This window comes from Ipomoea nil, unplaced genomic scaffold (genome assembly GCF_001879475.1).
Source record: "Ipomoea nil cultivar Tokyo-kokei standard unplaced genomic scaffold, Asagao_1.1 scaffold1993, whole genome shotgun sequence".
Taxonomy (NCBI): Eukaryota; Viridiplantae; Streptophyta; class Magnoliopsida; order Solanales; family Convolvulaceae; genus Ipomoea; species Ipomoea nil.
Genome location: NW_017618421.1, coordinates 3239449 through 3259538, shown reverse-complemented (window position 1 = coordinate 3259538; position 20090 = coordinate 3239449). Strand labels below are relative to the sequence as shown.

At 35.1% G+C, this 20090-nt stretch overlaps 1 long non-coding RNA gene across 1 annotated transcript; it reads left to right on the top strand.

The window, feature by feature from the left end:
• The first annotated feature begins 298 nt into the window (after nt 1-298).
• LOC109147404 lies at nt 299-1949 on the top strand. Its single transcript, XR_002048647.1, has 3 exons — nt 299-663; nt 1681-1722; nt 1814-1949. It is a non-coding gene; the product is annotated as an uncharacterized LOC109147404 (long non-coding RNA).
• Nucleotides 1950-20090: the final 18141 nt, after the last annotated feature.

Below are 20090 nucleotides of genomic sequence, written 5' to 3'. Positions count from 1 at the left end.
GAGTGAAACGGGTAGACCCATTGTATAGGGATTAGATGCCTATAAATATATTGGTTGTATCCCTAATGAGTTGTATCACCATTACTATGAATATAAGAATAGTTTCACTCCCGTGGACGTAGGGACATTGCCGAACCACGTAAATCTTGTCTTTCTTTACCCTTTCTGCCATTATTATTGTTTTTTGTTCCTGTTAATCTCAAAATGCTCTCTCTCTCTCTCTCTATATATATATATATATATATATATATATATATATATATATATATATATATATATATATATATATATAGGGTAGACTTCATATGAGATAGCCTAGTTAGATGAGAAATAAGACTTAATCGTAGCCATTTGTAAACAGGAACGTAGGGTTGAGATTTGATATTTAGATTTTAATATTAGATGTTACATTTCAGCGCATTAATCATAATAATAATCTTTCGAAGGGCAATTTGGTCTTAGGGTGCTAAAGCGGTGATCGAAATTAGAGGAAAACCCCGACTTTCACTCTTCCGTTCCTCTAGCGTGTGTAGGAGTCCGAGAAAACAACGAAGAAGAAACCAAACTACGGCGTAACGCACTGCCATTGACATAAAGCTATGGTTGGATAGAGACGACGAGTAAAACGACGACGAGGAAAAAGAAATTGATCTGAAAGCAGAGGTATGTTTCAAATTTTTTTTTTTTTATCTTTTTTAAATATGGGTGTTTTCGGCTGGTAACTGGCAACCCAGATGAGGGTACCGACGATTTAGAAGTCGGACGAGGTAGAGGGTGAAGGTTTTGTGGTTCGCTAGGCGGATTATCCGTCCGACATTGTTTAACCCAACCACGGGCGTGAGGGAATTACTGAAGGTATCGGGGTAAATTGATGGGGGGAGGGATGATTCCGAAACTACCAACAACGTGTAAAAATGGGATTCCTCATGTGACTATAAAGATGAAATTCTAAGTTTTGAGTGGGAGGAGAAGACACACAGGGTACACACAGTAGGATATATCGTAGCCCACAATTATGTGGCATGCCCTTAACAATTATCTTTCATCTATGTGTCATGCTCTTTAGAATGTTGGAGTTTCCCCATAACTGATTATACAAAGCTTCTGCTAGGAATGTTTTCAGCATGTGCAACCGATTAAAAACACTTTGTGATGTGTAGTTGAGTATTGAATATTTGAGTTAGTTTAAACACTTTTGTGTAGGCGTTATTGGTTCTTTGTGTTTCAGTAGGTTGAGAAAGTATATGAACAGACACTACAATGTAATAGAGGCAGTAGCATTCAAAAAAAAAACACTTTTGTCCTTAAGCTGAACTGGTGGGGTAGTACAACTGAAGATAATACAAATTGTCACCAAGCATGTGAGGTGGAAATGGTATGTTCACTAACAATATTAAAATTTCAGTTATTGGCACATGGTTTGTATGTATAGTGCACACAGTAGGACATATATATGGCCACAGGTGCACATGAGTGTTCTCTGAAGTGCACACTTGGCAGGGCACACATGCACACGATGCAATCATTTTTTTTTTCAAACTAGTATGTATACTCGGTTTGTTGCACTTAAAGTTTATGGCACACGGTGAGGTTGGAAAGTGCACACACAGGGTGCACACAATAGGATATATATAAGCCCACAGGTGCACATGATTAAACACTAAATTGCACACTTGGCAGGGCACACAAGCACTCGGTGAGATTGGAAAGTGCATACACAAGGTACGTAAGTGCACATAGGGTTAATTGCAGGTGTTGTTAACATGTGGATTTTTTGTTCCCATAATAGCCATTTGATGAGTGAGCCCTGCAGAAGATGGACCGCCTTGAAGAAGATTGTGGTGGACCTAGAGCATTTGATTGAGGAGACTGATGGCGTGACTGTGAATGAAGAAATATTGTGGAAATTTCAAGACACAACCCAACACCTAGTGCGAATGCAGGGAAGTCGTGGGATCAATTTGACACCACCCACTGATCCTTAAGAGACACAGCGTGATAACTGAACTAGAAGTAGTCAAATTATTAGGAAATGGTTAATTATGTTTACTTAGTTATGTTTTTTTTAACACACCATATTTAGTGGTGCCTCGTTACTTCAGGTTGTGGTCTTGGATCGACTTGTAGTGCACACGTATTTTTGTTACAATGCATCATTTGCAGACATTGTTTAGAAACGGTAAATAGTCCAGACCAATAACAGGTGAGGGCCTGAGTAGCAGTGAGCACTCTTCACTTTTTGAAATGCACAAATGCTTAATGGCACACAGCAAAAATTGACAGTGCACACAACCACATACTGAAAATCAAATGAGATCAGCCTCATTCACATAGTGCAGTTAACAGGTGCATACGTTTGTGTATAACCACACAGTGTGCCCCATTATACTGTTGGTGTGGTAGGTTTCAGCAGTCACGCACACACCACAAAGTAATTGCACATACTAACCAAAACAATTTCTAAATCATCTATTTATAGTGAAAGTTGGGAGTAACAACGTGGAGCAGACTAGGAAACATATGTAATTATTGGCATTAAACCATTTGAATAGACATTTGCGACTGTCATGACATTCATAATGCCTTCACAAAGATTGGTTATGCCATGTAACCCTATTAAAGTTGTGTGCACACTATATGAGTGCTAATGGCACACGGTCATAACCTTATGGTGAACAAATCCACGCGTCAAAAATCTTCACTGTAAACGACACACAGTGGTATTCTTGGATGCACACACCACGTACTGGACAGAAACTGAGTGTATTCTAACATGCACACATTGAATAACTTAGGTGCACACAAATGACAAAACATATGTACGTCAATGCCTTCTAATAATGGGGAAAAAAACGACAAGCATATAATAATATCCAGATTAAACCTACAGATATAAACAATGTGTAATGTTAAACATTCAAAGAATTTCTAAACGCACACGTCTGTGTGATGTCCATCATATTTGTGGCTGTCATGCCAATCATTTTTTTTTACACAAGTCTTTAGGGAGCAATTGCAGCTGTCATGTCCATCAAATTTGTGACAAGTCTTGCACTCTCGTGTAAACTTTGCAGCAATCTCTTTAGCCGAATTGAACCACTTCCCAGAATCCTTATTCTTAGCAACGGTTGGTGTGTAGACAAGAATATCAAGAGACGTGAACACCTCACCCCATCTATTCTTCAAATTAGTGCTACGCCGAACGTTGAACCCAATAGTAGAAACATAGCGGATATAGAACTCAACACCAACATCCAACCTGCGAAACCTCCGAAACCTCCGACCAATAAATGACTTCATCAACATGTCACACACTGGGTCCCAATACTTTGTACGTCCAGGAAAAATATTCATGACACACCCGGGAGAATCATTTGTTGGTTCTTCGCCAGGTGTGAAAAATGCATCCATATGGTAATGCGGGGAATAAACACAACCAATGAGCTTAAAATGCATAAACAATATAACGTGTTGAGAGGTAGTCTGCACTTTAGCTAAACACTATGTGCACAAACTACCAAACATAGAATTAAAAACATTGTTTTGGCTAAACTTGCAGATGATTGAACACAATTTATAAGTAAGAATCCCACGACCAGAAGAGAACACATAAAATAATTCCACTTGGTATACTACCCTTCAAACAACATAAAAAACCAAGAACTAATGATAATGAAGACCTGCACATAACATGATACAGACATGTACACATTCGTAAAAAAAAAAAAAAAAAAAAAAAAAAAAAAACAATTCAGCAATATAAAGTGTTGAGTCGTAGTGTGCACTTCAGATGATCACTATGTGCACAATCTACCAAACACCGAAGAAATAACATTGTTTGGGCCCAACTTGCGGATGAAGGGTCGTTATATTATGCACCGCGCGGCAGACACTACAGTGTGTTTAAACCGACACTGTCAAAACGACGTCGTTTTATTTAAGTAAAGAAACGGCCCGCAGTTAGAGTTAACGGAGTCCGCTTGTTTGGTGTATTAAACACCAATTGACACTACAATATATCTAAACCGACACTGCAGTTATATCAAAATGATACTGTAGTTATAGTGAAATGAAACTGTAGTGTATATAAAATGAAACTGAATAACATTTCACATATTTGAGTGTATATTGTACAATGAAGCTGTAATTATATCAAAATGATCATGTAGTTGTGTTTTAATGAAACTATATTGTATATAAAATAAAAATAAATAACATTTTCACATATTTGAGTCTATAAATATCGAATGAAACTATAATTATATCGTAATGAAACTGTAGTTGTGTTGAGCTGAAACTGCAGTGTATACAAAATGACACTGAATAATAGAGTTACTTTTTGCAAAAGGGTGCGAAACAGCGAAAACAAACACCGTTTATTTTCATTTAAAAAAAGACGCGCGGTGCATAATATAATTTGCCGCGGATGAATGAACACAAATTGTGAGTAAGGATCCCACGACCATAAGAGTACAGATAAAAGAAAAAAGAAAAAAGAAAAAAAAAACTAAGGATAATGAAGATGATAGAACACAGATATAGACGGCAGAATAGAAACATGCACACCGCAGGATACCGACATGCACACATTTGCGGAACACAACATAATTAAACGAAAAAAATAACTAAAACCATTGGAAGACATACCTTCATGACCGTATCCATGCTTCGACAGCGATGAAGAACGACAACTAAAAAGGTGAAGAAAATGACGGAAGTTGACAGAAGCCGATAAAAACTACGGACACCCATGATCAAAGAACAAAGTGGAATCCTACCAAAATTAAAACAACTAAAATCTTGCATAATATATGATTAGAATTGCAGTAAAAAAAAAAAAAAAAAAACACCCATAGACAATTACATATAAAGCCCTAGTAATTAATATTAAAAGATAAAGGAAGAAAAAAAGGAATAATCTCAGCCATCAAAACTTTAGAGATGGACGCTCAAAATTAATTCTTATTTCTCATCTAAATAGGTTGTCTCATTTGATTATAAATCTATATATTATATATATATATATATATATATATATATATATATATATATATATATAGAGAGAGAGAGAGAGAGAGAGAGAGAAAGAGAGCATACCTATGCTTTTAAGTGCAAGTGAAGAACAAAAAGAAGTAAATCTCTATATTGAAATTCCAAAAGTGAATCAACTAGCAAATTTATACTACAAGTTCAACTAAAAACAACAAAGTAACGCATACAAAACAAGAAAAAGCAAACCAAAAATAATCTCATAAGTGAAAAAGAGAACTTACAACACTGATTAAGCAAAGAATTTGACAAGCTCGACAACACTTGAGTTCGGCTAAAGGTTATATAGGAGGTTGATGGCTACATGACATTTTTCTTCACGGGCAGTCCTCTACCATCCATTTGGGTTCTTTATTGAGATTATCAGTTATTTCTATTTTGTGACCCTGTTATTAGCTTTAATATATATTTATTTGCCTTTAAAAAAATTTAACAATTAAGTTATTATGCTATAGTATTTATATATTATATTTAGTTCTGTTATGGATTTTGAATTTTAATGTATATTTATATTAGAATTCTGAATTATTTATTAATATAAGAAATAATTAGTACACGGCTGGAAATTATGGAATTTTCGCCTACTTGAAAGTGATCTTAAATCAAGTCGAAAGCCAAAAGTGGTCGGAAATAGCAACAAAGGTTTTTCCGGATGCCAAAAGTAGTCGGAACAAGGCTTTCGACTTGATTTAAGAGCACTTGTGGTGGGAAATTCCATAATTTCCAGCAGTGGAATACAGGTTGGGTGGAACGTAACGGATGCAAATTTTTAAATTGTACACTTCGAGATGAATTGTGAAATTACGAGAATGAAATATACCGTGGGTAATAAATACAATCAATTAATCTTAGACTATTTCGGATCAAGGTCATCTCTAGCTAGATTACGTGTAATAAAGCTCTATTATTATTAAAAAAAAAAAAAACCTTTGTCTTTTCTACACAGATAAATCTAAGTCTTTTATTATACTTTGCTTTGAGATATTGTCAAATGTGATATTGAGAACCTTTTCATTGTAAAAGGATTCGGACGCATTAATTAAGTTGCGACCAAATTGAAAATCATTTGTTATTTAGCATCAAGCCACAAACTAATATCAAACAACAATTGACATTTACTTTACATTATACTTAGTTATTTTTAATTGAATTTATGAACACTACATTTTCTCACTATATTTATGAATGTCAATAAAAGAAAGAATTATAAACAAATGCCTGGTTTAATACAAACCACAGACATTTGCTAAATCTTGCTTGTATAGAATTATTTTTTTCGATATTAGTAAGTGGTGAATTTTAAAATTTGTACTTGTCACAAATTAAAATTAAGTGTATATATATACATAAATACATACACCATCCATATAAAATTTGCTCCGCCCAATATTTTAAATATGAACTTTAATATGAGATGAATGAAATTTACCTTTAAAATTTTTGAACAATTAAGATATTATGTTATAATATTTATATGAAGACAAAGAGAAATACGAGAGATCAACTCAGACCAAAAAATGGAAGGGTCTAACTCTCGGACAATCATCAAATAAGAAGGAAGGACGAAAGATATGGTTTATCTTTCAAAGTAACCTCTCCGAGACAACAAGTCTAAGTCAGACAATCTTTATCAAATGAAACAACAAGAATGTTGTCGACGTCTCAACTGAGCAATCATTCTAGACAAAAGGTGTTCTAGGAATGATATTCACAAAAGCCGAGGACCATTAAATGATTGGTACTCTCTTGTCAGTGAAAAGGACGAAAAGATATGTAGCTTTTTATCACCAACGGCTACACAGTACAGTGGTATTAAATTCTCTACGCCCATTGGTTATTACCTGCTGGTTATAGGTTCGAAATTTCATCTCCCTCCAACGAATGAATTTCACCTCACCTATAAATACCTCTCTTCACCATTGAAGAAGGTGCTGGTTGTTCAACTGTTGCTATCTTAAGAAAAGCTCTTCAAACACTCTAATCTCAAATGCTTTTCATAACCAGCATGTTGTGTTTGTGAAGTTTTCAAAAAGGCTCATCCATCATCTACACTTCACAAACTTGAAGAAGTCTTGCATTTTTTGTCACGTGAAGACTCATCCAGACAACAAGACAAGACTTCAACTTGTTGGAGAAACTCAACATATTCTTTCCAACACTCAACTCTAAGGAAGAAGTTGATAGAGGCGAAGTAAACTCGAGGAGTTGAAAAACCTACCAAGTAGCTGTCCGGCTTAGTGATCAAGGAAGCTAGCTTGAAGTAGTTTGTACTAGGAGGTTTAGTGCAAACCCTTTCAGAAGTTGTGAAGGAAGAGTGGAGTAGGCTTCGTTAACAGCCGAACCACTATAAAAATTTCTCTCTCCATATCTCTTTATTTATTGCTCTTTATCTTTCGTGCATTGCATATCCTACTGATCCAAACATTAAGAGTTCATAACGGAACTGTGCAAAGTGAACTTAAAACGAAACATTTTATTCCGCTGTGCATCACTCCGAAAGGAGTCACATTGAAAAATCGATTAGAGTTTATTCACCCCCACCCCCCCTCAAGACTCTCTTTCGACCCTACCGGGACCAACAAGTGGTATCAGATGGTAACGATAATAGAAGACGGTCCTATCGTAGTCATGATGGTAAATACACAAGCAGCTGCTCAAGGAACATATCCTGAAGTCATGATTCCGAAACCTAAGTCTCAGCTCACTTTAGACGAAAAGACGAGAGCAGATCTCGACAATGTAGCACAAGATATCCTCTATAAATCTCTAGATGACTCATTGTTTCCGAGAGTACGAAAATGCAAGACGGCAAAGGAGATTTGGGATACTCTCATGAGTCTAGGCGAATAAGACGAACAGGAAAAGGACAACAAGCTCACTGTTGCTATGAAGAAGTTCGAAGACTTCAAAATGCTATCAAACGAAACCATCACCGACATGGAATTCAAATTTACGAAACTTATGGGAGAAATTTAAGATCTAGGAAAGGAACCAACCGAGAAGGAGAAGAACCTAAAGATACTTCGAGGACTTCCAAAGTCATGGGAAATGAAGGTGACAGCAATGAGAGATCACCGAGACATGAAGACTACTAACACGAACAAAATATTTAGTGATCGCAAGGCCTATGAGTTCGAGCATGAGCCCAAAGGAATATCGCTCTAGTTGCAAGTCAACTACCTTTAACCTCAAACAGGTCAATCTCTAACCCTAATGAATTTTTCTATGATGAACAATTTGCCTGGTTTGTGCGTAAGATGAAAAGGTTCATGAGGAAGAAGAACTTTCAAGATCACCAAAGATCACCAAATTCCTCCAACCGAAGGTCATATGAAAGATCACCTCAGTCGTCGAAACAAGAAACGGTGGATGCACAAGTGCTATGCTACAATTGTTGAAAGCCATGACACTTTAAAGCAAATTGTCCTCATCCCATGATCCGCAAATACTAGGACCAGGAACCTAGCACAAGCTCACTGAAAGATGCTGTTGAATCCAGCAAAAGAGGTGGAAAACAAGAATCAACCAATTCTCGACACAAAAGAAGAAGGAAAGCTATGGTTGTAAGTGAACCAACTGAAGAGATCCAACGAGAAACCAGCATTTCAAGCTCAAGTTCACAAAGTGAAAGTTCGGGAGACGAGAAGGGACTTTTATGCCTCTTCAGTCAGGAGAAAGATGTAGATGATCTATTCCTAATGGCCAATGATGATGAGGTAAACTCTAGAACCTCCTCATCTACCCAAATAGAAACCAGCTCTGAAAGTGAAGGAAATCTAAATGAAACTATCTTTGAGATGATGATGGATTTCAAGGTAATCAAAAACACATACTCCAAATTAAAAAAAAAAAAAAAAAAGAGAGAGAGAACTCTCGGCTATTGATCAGCTACGATGAGCTAAGGCGTGTTAGAATCGATAACATTAAGCTAGCCATCGCGAAAGATCAGCTTGAGAAGCAGGTTCTTCTACTTAAGGAGTAGTGTACAGAAAGAGAGTTACGGGAGCAACATCTGCGTGAGGTTCTTGATTCATTCAATAACTCATCCAATCTAATGGATCGATTAGTGAACGGATCAAAACCGCCAGGGGAAAGAATCGGAATTGGTTACGACCCCAGCTCCTCATCACATATCTTGTTGAACAAATCTACTGAAAATTACTCACATGAAAATTTTAAGTCTGTATTTGTTCAAGGCCCTACCCAAATGTCTGAGCCTATGACAAAGATTAACAATGGTAGTAAATCAAAACCAACAAGCCAACCGAAAGGAAAGGCTGTACATCGAGTTGTGGAACCTCCGAATGGAAGATTCTTGAAAGGCAATCCTAGACACAATGCAAATGTCAAAAGGAATGGACCGAAAGATAATAGACCTAGTCTATACTATCAAAAAGGTCAGCCTACAAGGAATGACCAAACGAGGGTAAATCTGAATGTAAATCAGAGGCAAAATCGTTCTACACATCAACGAAAGAATCCTTTAAATGATCATACTCCTCGTTTAACTGAGTGAGGATATGAACAACCAGGTCTTGCTCACTGATTGGATGTTGAGCAAGTGCAAGCGATTCAGCAATGGTGAACATTTCATCGACATACTCTTCTACCGGGCGGCCATTTTGGGGATTGGAAGCCAGTTTAGTTTTGAGAGACACAATACGAGATGGTGAGGAACTGGCATATGTGGACGTTAACCGGTCCCATGCGATTGCCGATGATGCCGCCGATGATAACAATGGTTGAATCGTGTCGGAGCAGCTCCCTAAAATAGCATTTAAGATGGTTTGATCTTGTCTAAACCAGGTGGTGTACGCGGCGTTGATTTCCTTCGGAGCCATGTCAGAGAACTGTGTAGGAGCCTGGGTTGTGCCATCAATATAATATAGCCAAGTAGACCCAAGCCAATGAGAGAAGCCTGAACTTGTCGTCTCCAGACTTGGAAGTTGGATGACGTTAATTTGATGGGAAGGTTAGTGGGAGCATTGAGTTGAATAACATGGGTGTCTGAGGAAGAAGCCATGTGAAAGGGCAGAGGCGGGAAAAAAATGATTTATCCTCGCTAGAGTATAGCTCTTGATACCATATAGAGATATAATGAAGACTGCATTTCATGAATAGAGAAAGAAGGCTTAAATAGCCAAGCATACAACTGAAACACCAAAGTCTGTGAACAGTTATTAGACCTATTCTAATCCTACAAACTAGGAAAAACTAGTCCATAAAGCAAACTAAATTATATTAAAATATATTATGCCTTCTTACTATAGTCACTAGTACAGAAACAGTCATTCGCGTCCAAAGTAAAGAATAATTCACGTCCAAAGTAGCTGGGACGTAGATGTCGGGGACGCTGATTGTATATACAATCAGCGTCCAAAGCTACTTTGGACGCGCAAAATGATAAATCGCGTCCAAAGTTGAAGAACTTTGGACGCGATTTATCTGATTACAATGTTGACTACTATCTTTGCGCGTCCAAAGTTGACCAACTTTGGACGCGCAAAGTCAGTATCTCTCATCCAAAGTTCTTCGACTTTGGATGCGATTTATCATTTTCTTTTAATAAAATGATAATTCGTGTCCAAAGTTGAAGAACTTTGGACGCGAATTATAGTTTTTTTTTTTTTAATTTGTTAATAAATTCAGTTTTTTTCCTGTACAAAAAATATTATTCTCATCCTGTACATGCAGTCACAATCACTACCACTTCAAAGCTTTCAACTAAAGTTCAATACATTCATCAATACATTCAATTCACAACACTTCAAAGTTTTCAACACATTTAAACTACACTTGAACACATATGTAATAAGCTAGATAAGTACCAACAATACATCATTACAATTAACTAATATAATTAAATCATAGTTCAAAAATTTATATACATTCTTGAGTAAAATATTTAGACCAAACCTCACGAATCTCATCAATTTGCTCTTCTGAATAAGGCTTTCTATTAAATAATAATGCCTACATAAAATTTAAAATAATCAAATAATTAGTTTTAACATTAATAAAGTGTAATTTAAAACTATTTACTTTTAATAAATTTTACATACCATATCTAAATAATCAGAATCCCAACATTGAGTGCATATTTCATACATGAATCTCATCACATAATACCCGCACTCCACACCACCCGGTTGTTGAGGACACTACCAAATATGAGTTTTTATGTATATATATATTATTATGTTAAACAATAAAAATATTAATATGAAATATGAAAGATATATATACCTCAATGTGAGTCCAATCAACGTTGTTTTTAGGTCTTCTCCCTCCTAAAGTTTCAACCGATCGAAATGCCCTATAATATACAATCATAAATAATTTTTAAACAATAATGGTTAACAATCAACGTTGTTTTTAGGTCTTCTCCCTCCTAAAGTTCAGAACTACGAAACTTTTTTAGATTTCTACAATCATAACAAGGACACGCTATATAATTTTCACCAATTTTACTTGCATATTCCTCGGTAATTTTAACAAACGCTTGAACCCCATGAACGTATTCAAGTGTATTGCGTTTTTTATACATCCAACTTCGATCCATATCTCCTATATATTGTCACACAACATTTAAAAAATGATAAATGAGTTAGTTTCTTAAGTTATAACTTAAAGGTTCAAATTAAAGCTTTAACTAAATAATATTAAGTTAACTAATTCATAAGATAATGGTTGGTCAAATATGATTCCAATACAAAATAAGAGAAGTACTTTAGTAATTACAAGTTCATATCATATTTTAGTCAACAACCTATGCTTAGATGCATTAATTTTCTATTGTAATATATGGTACTACGAAGTTCACGTACCATAGTTTTATCTTAAATTTGGAAGCAAATGAAGTTGATAATCTACGAAACCTCAAGAAGTATGAATAAAATATGAAACTAAACAATACTCTATAGCCCTATCTACCACACATGTACCACCAATCACAGTTTATTTTGCACAAATTTGTTAACAATATAATGCCTAACATATACAATAATACACAATAATTTGTCAACAATACCTAACATATACAATAATACACAACAAATTTGTCAACAATGCCTAACATATACAATACTACACAACAAATTTGTCAACAATGCCTAACATATATAATAATACACAATAAATTTTAAAATAAATAAACAACAATAACAAATAACAAAAAAAATAATTAAAATAATTACTGATTTTCAAAAAAAAAAAAAATGTCAAACTACGTACGCACCTGCGGTCAGCCGGCGGCCGGCGTTCGTAGCAGCGGCAGTGGTTGGCGTGCGAGGCAGCAGCGGCGAGCGCCAATGAACGGAGGCGTCAGCGGCTAGTTTTTGCCAAATAAATTGCCAAAGGGGCAGATTGTAAGTGTACAAAGTTAGTACACATTAAAACCTTATGTTGGCTAATTTATTTTTAATAATTAGAACTAAGTTAGGCTAACCTCTTGGACCATTTCTTATCATATGATATTTATTTTGAATGGCTCAAATTAAAAGGTTATGTGTGAAGTGGAAGTCAACAGAATATTTATTTGCTTGGAGCTAATCAAGGGAAGGTCAAAATTATAAGTGGTTGTGATTCTTTTGAGCTATTAATGTGGATCAAGGTGGGAAGGGAATGTTGCTATAAAAGGAAGACTGCTCAAAATGGAAACTTACGGTTTTTTCATATGCTAAATTGAGAGGAACAAACTTCTATATAGTGCAACACTTATAATCAGTTTACTACACATATTTTATGAGGGATTTCATCTGAGCTATACAGTTTGTACCTGGGTCAGCAGAAGTATCTGTTGAATAATCCTTTATGCGCTATAACTTAAATGCGGAAGCACAATTAACAATGATCGCATGTAAATCAAATCAATCAACTAAACAATGTTCATGATCATATACTTTTAATTAAATATGAACGATAGGACTTACTTGGTTCCATTGAAGATGTAATCTCTAAATTGAATGAATCAAGAATATAATGCTTCACCTCTCTGATCCGTATACCTTATTCACCTCCTGATGATACGGAGACTAGAAGATTTAGAGATTTGAAACCGTTAAGATCCCTAGAGTTTTCCTGGGTATTTATAGATGTGATGAGAAACCCTCTTTCAAGAGGAATGGGGAACCTCCTTTAGGAATAGAAATCCCTTTAGGAATGTGACCTCCTTTAGGAATAGAAATCCCTTTAGGATTGTGAAACCCATAACCTTATCCATTATACATCTTTTAAGCCTTATAAACTTAAATTTTAACAGAATGAGAGGGAGAGAATTTCACCCAGTAATTTCGCCTTTACACATCACTAATCATCAACGTGAGTACCTTATGGAATTACAACATTTATTATATAAATCATTGTTAGGAAATAATTATTTCTAACAGTCACGGCATGCACGTGCAATCCTGAGTAGATGTTAGAAAGGTGTTGTGGTAGTAACAACTATTAGTCTTATGTACGTACCTCTTGTAAAACTATTTGGTGAACATCTATAGTGGATTGGGCAAACGTGGGTTGTCCCGCAGACGTAGGAGACGCGCTCCGAACTGAGTAAACAATTATTGTGTTCTTGATTTATTTTCTGCATTTACTTTTTGTTATTTATTATTTATAAATAACCTAATTAATGGATATGATTGGTGCTTAAAATAAAATCAAGTAGAATTTTAGTAACGTCTTGCATTCAAGATTCACGGCACAATTTCACTTATAATGAAAGTACATGTTATCATTGTAATACGATATCACCGTCACCAGATCTATATGATTCAAGTGGTTTTTTAGTCCCACCAACAATTAACAAACCAATTCAAGGTGAGTGTATAATAGTGTATTGTCATTGATAATTATTCCCTATATGAGAAGTAATAAATGTTTAAGTTTCGCCTTTACTGAAAAAAATTTCTGAATCTATCCCTACTTCTTCGCCGCCCCCCCCCTCCCCCCCACCCCCTCAACATAATTTCTTGCTCCGTCCCTGCTCATCCTATATTTTTTGTTCTCTTAATTCTTTGCATGTAAAGGTCAAACTGACTCTTTTGTATGATCTTCAGGGATTCGCCACCCATCAGGCTGTTTGCCATTAATAATTTTTTTTTTTTCTGAAAATAAAGAACTGAATTTAAAAAATGAGTGTTCATCAACATGTATGAGTTATCAACCTCTTAAGTGTTCTATAGGACTGGGATGTGAGGATCTTAGAATTAGGGATATAACCTTTTGCGGGAAAAATAGAAAGTCAAGAATGAAAACTAGAAAACTGTAAGTTAAATTAGGTCAAAAGATTAATGTCCGATCTTAATGCATGCGTTAAAATGAGGTTGTAATGTCTCTCAAGTTCTTAACTCATGTGTAACCCTTCATAGCAAATTGTTGTTTTCTTCTAGTTTACATTGTAACTCTAAGACAAGTTAAGTCTATAATAAATCAAATAAATTATTCACTCAACATTTGTGAACTCTCTAATTGTTACTTAGTATTTATTTTGATAAGTTCGAGACTAGAATCAGATTTATTTTTTAATGAGTTAAATTTTTGTGATCAATTATGAATATCCGCTACAATAAATAGGTTGGATACCCTTTAGAAATTCAGATGAATGCTTGGATAATTTAAATTTGAACTAGAGGTTGATAACTCATACATGTTGATGAACACTCATTTTTCAAATTCAGTTCTTATTTAAAGTAAAAATAAAATAAAATTATTAAGGGCAAATAGCCTGATGGGTGGTGAAACCCCGAAGATCATACAAAAAGCCAGTTGGACCTTTACAGGCAAAGAATTAAGGGAACAAAAAATAGAGGACGAGCTAACACTGAGACCCACCGCCGCAAGTGCATTGGCAACCTGATTAGCCTTCCGATAAACATGCCTTATCGAAGAACCCCACGACAAGAGGCGAGAGGAAATGAAGAGAATATCTTCCTTTATCTTTCACGAGATCCTAGCCATAGTAGAGTAAACAATATGAGCAAGAGTGAGAGAATCAACTTCAACAAAAGAAGGGAACATAACCATTGTATCACACCATTGAAGAGTATAATGCAAAGCTAAGGCTTCGGCCTCAAGAGCGGAGGAAGTCGACAACGAAAACAAAGCCCAGCAACAACGAGAGTCTCTGAGGCAAGCCTTGCCCGCCGCGCCACTGGTAGGGAACAATGCATCCGTATTGAGCTTTAACCTTCCCGATGGCGGTGCAACAAACCTGGCAATCAAACCTTCAGAAAGAAGAACGGAGTCTGATGCACCTAGGCAGCGAACAGACCGAGAGAAGGAAGATCCATCACAGAGGCATTCATTATATGCAGCCCATAAAAATCAGGCAGGGCATTAAACATGCAAAATAGCCAACTGTAGAGCCAGGAGCAGAAAGAAGCCACCGGGCGTGACACACAGCCCGAACAGAGCTAGCATTTCGCAAAGACAAACAAAAAATCCAGACTCCTTGAACGCGGCTGCAATATAATGCAGGAGACAGTGCTCTAAGCCTTCCCCAAATCTCCTAATACTTAAATTTTGGTCCATAAAATTCCACCAATATAATTCAAAACTGGAACAAATTGTGGTCACAATGCAACTATACATTGATAGTATTGTTACCTCAAATTATACTCTATTTAATATTATAAGACACTTACAAAATATCTGTGAAGCGCACCAACAGACCGACAATATAAATGAATATATTTGAGCAAAACCATCTTAGCATGTAACTAATAAAATGTTGACACATTATTTTAATCTATATAAATTAATCCCAACAACATTCTAATACGATTGAAAACAATGTATGAAACCAAAGCAAAGAGGACATTAACAAAAGTTTCAAAAACTAAAATCCAAATTTTTCGAATAGAAATTACGGAAACTAAACTCCAAAGAGAAATGTCAGAAAGCCTCCAACAAAACATGGATAGTAACCCTGGCCAGGTGTGTTGTATATATCTTCAAAACATTAATTTGGTAGTGCATCCAAGTCCTTTCTTCGAATAATGGTGACCTGCAAGACGAATTCTTGCCCCGATGATGAAGGCATAAACTCACAGATGCACTGGTCATTTTCTTGAACAAGGTTCCATTTACATAACCTTCGCCATCCTCCATACAACCGTGTTCGCCCATCACTCCATGTCTTTACATATGCGTTCCATTTTTTACCTTTCTCATCACACAGGATCACATTTGTAGGCAATTCAATATTGTGATCCCTAATGACTTCAATCGGTATATACTGCAAATTAAATTAAAATTACGTAATTGAGATCGAAACAAGATCGACATGCCAACAAACTTAGCTTTCACTCATGCATTAACTTAAGAATAAATATAATGCAGTGTACGTGTAGGTCACAAAATAAGGATTTTTAGGTTGAGCGAAACGTCCTGAGCTGAAAAGCTCGACTCCAAAATAATCAGGAACATCCCTCTTTTTTGTCACACTGACATTTTTTTTCTTTTTACTAACATCCCTTTTCTTTGCCCTAGCATCCTTTTTCCCAAGACCAACATTCCCTTTTTTAGGACTAGCATCCCTTTTTTTCTCTCTAGCAGCTCTCTTAGATCCACCTAAATTAAGAAAACTCTGTAAATAGTATATGAAATATATGACAAAATGAAAATTAAAGAGACAATCAAGAGAAACTAACTTACCTTCAGTAATGCTTCTTTTTCTCTTGGAACGTGACGTATGATATTGAAAGCCAACATCATTGTTCTCTTCTTCTACACCCATCTCATCCCCGTCTTTCTTAACTTGAGTGACTATATTGACATCAAACTTTACCAAAAAAGCATTATCTTGAAAATTAACATCATTGCCATTATTATTTTTCAACCCCTTCACTCGAGCTTCTTCACCTTCAATTATTATCTTTTCACAGCCGGATGAGTCAAGTACGAAGAAGTCAAACACAGCAGGATGGTCATATATAAAAACCAATGTATCTCCATTGTTGAAAGAGTTATCCTCTACGAATTTCGCCCAACCATGCTTGAAAAAACAACAATCTCCAGTATCAGTTATCTCTATATTCCAAACTTTCTTCATACGATTCCAGAGTACAACCTTGCGCGGATATCTCTTCTCTGGTTCCATGTATGATTTGGGAATTTCCTTTTAGAAGAAACATGTTAAATTTGTTAAGTTGATGAAAAAACACAATTGTTTTCAAAATTAAGAATGTAAGGTTTAGGTTTAGGCAACAATGAAACACATAAATGGCTAGCACAATTTCAAGCAAACTCATAAATAAATAGTGCATTAATTTGTCTTAAAATTACAATCTTAGTCAGAAGCAAAATATTGTCTATCATTAATTATTAAAATAAAAGAGATATTATCGTTCACACACACACACATACATACATACATACATACATACATACATACATACATACATACATACATACATACATATATATATATATATATATATATATATATATATATATATATATAGCATTAGTATATATGTGTAGGCCTCATTGATGCACACACTTCTATTCTAAATAAGAAAACAAGCAACAATGAAAACAACAACCCAAAATCCATTTCTATAAAATAATATTCTTTCTTATTGGTTTGGGTAAGAATAGTTTTTGTGAGGATTTCTAAATGGTAAGTAATATACAGAGTATCTATTTAATTATCATAATGCATGTTTTAATTTATCTTAAGATTATAATTAAAACAAGTACGATATGAGAATTTCAAATCAGTGTTGTCAAATATATTAGAAGACACTACTACAGAAAACGGATTTAACGTCTACATTATAACGTCGGTTTTTTGAAAATCCGACGTTAAATATTTAAAATTATTTTTTATTTTTTAAAAAAATACATATGACGTCGGTTATTTGGTATGGCCGATGCCGTATATTAAATAAAATATAAATAAAAAATAAATACGAGATACGACGTCGGCGTTATACGTTGCCGACGCCGTATCTCAAATAAAATATATATATATATATGGTATAGTCGCCGACGCCGTATACTTGAATTTAAAAAAAAAAAAAATAGTAGATACGGCGTCGGAGAATTAATCTCCGACGCCGTATCTCTAATAATTAAAAAAAAAAAATGGTATACGGCGTCGGCGACGTATAACGCCGACGCCGTATACTCAAATTAAAAAAAAATAATAATAATAAATAGGAGATACGGCGTACGGCGTCGGAGTTAAATCTCCGACGCCGTATCGTATAATTAAAAAAAAAATTAAAATGGTATACGGCGTCGGCGACGTATATCGCCGACGCCGTATACTCGAATTTTTAAAAAAAAATAAAAAATAAATAGTAGACACGGCGTTGGAGAATTAATCTCCGACGCCGTATTTACTATAATTAAAAAAAATATATTTAAATGGTATACGGCGTCGGCGTCGTATAACGCCGACGCCGTATACATAAATTAAAAAAAAAAAAAATTTATGAAGTTAAGCGAGCTAGCTAGGTACATACTGCTACATACTGCTCCAAAAAAAATTTATGAAGGCTCACTGCTCACTCCTCAGCTCCATCCGCCGTACGCCACCGAACGCCCTAGCTCACCGCCGCCGAATGCCCTACGCCACCGATGCTCTCCACCGCCGCCTAAGCCGTCGTCCACTGCCGTCGGCCTCGCTCTCCGCACGTCATCGTCTTCGGCCTCGCCGTCGGCCTCCACTCGCCGTCGTCCTCGCCGTCGCCCTAAGCCGCCGTCGTCGCCGTTGCCCAACGTCGTCGCCGGTCGCCAACAACGTCGTCCCCAAGGTAGGTACGTATATATATATATATATATATATATATATATAAACCATTTTTAATATATAATATATATATATATATATTAAAAACCAATTTTTAATATATAATATATATATATATATATATATATATATATATTATAAATTAAAAATGGTTATGTATATATATTTTTTGAATTTTGAATTTTATATATTATTATTGTGTATATTTTCGAAATTTTAGGAATAATTGTGTATATATTTAATTTTATAAGTTAGTGGGTCAATTATGAATTGTTGTGTGTATATGTGGAATTTTATGAAATTTTGTTTATATATTATTGTGTATATCTTGAAATATTATTATTGTGTATATAAAATGATGTTGTTTTGGACCAAGGCCAACCATGCTAGGTGAATCTTGGTCCATAATTTGCCTTTTCAAGTATATAACTTACCAAATAATTTAAGTGAACAAGCTAAGTGTATAATACATGATGATGTTATATATTGAATATATTGCACTAGTTGATACTTAATATAAAATGATGTTGTTTTGGACCAAGACCCACCATGCTAGGTGAATCTTGGTCCATAATTTGCCTTTTCAAGTATATAACTTATATTACCAAATAATTTAAGTGAACAAGCTAAGTGTATAATACATGATGATGTTATATATTGAATATATTGCACTAGTTGATACTTAATATAAAATGATGTTGTTTTGGACCAAGGCCCACCATGCTAGGTGAATCTTGGTCTATAATTTGCCTTTTCAAGTATATAACTTATATTACCAAATAATTTAAGTGAACAAGCTAAGTGTATAATACATGATGATGTTATATATTGAATATATTGCACTAGTTGATATTTAATATAAAATGATGTTGTTTTGGACCAAGGCCCACCATGCTAGGTGAATCTTGGTCCATAATTTGCCTTTTCAAGTATATAACTTATATTACCAAATAATTTAAGTGAACAAGCTAAGTGTATAATACATGATGATGTTATATATTGAATATATTGCACTAGTTGATACTTAATATAAAATGATGTTGTTTTGGACCAAGGCCCACCATGCTAGGTGAATCTTGGTCCATAATTTGCCTTTTGGACCGAAATGTAATACTAATTGGCCGAAATGAATATAGTGTAGTTGTTGTAGTAGTTATAATTATATAAATTTGTTAAAATGTTGTTAACAAATGTTTAACTAGGTTATTATTATTTTAGATTGGCTTGTGATGGATAAAAGTTGGATGAAAGCTAATCGACTTAGTCAGGAATATGAAGATGG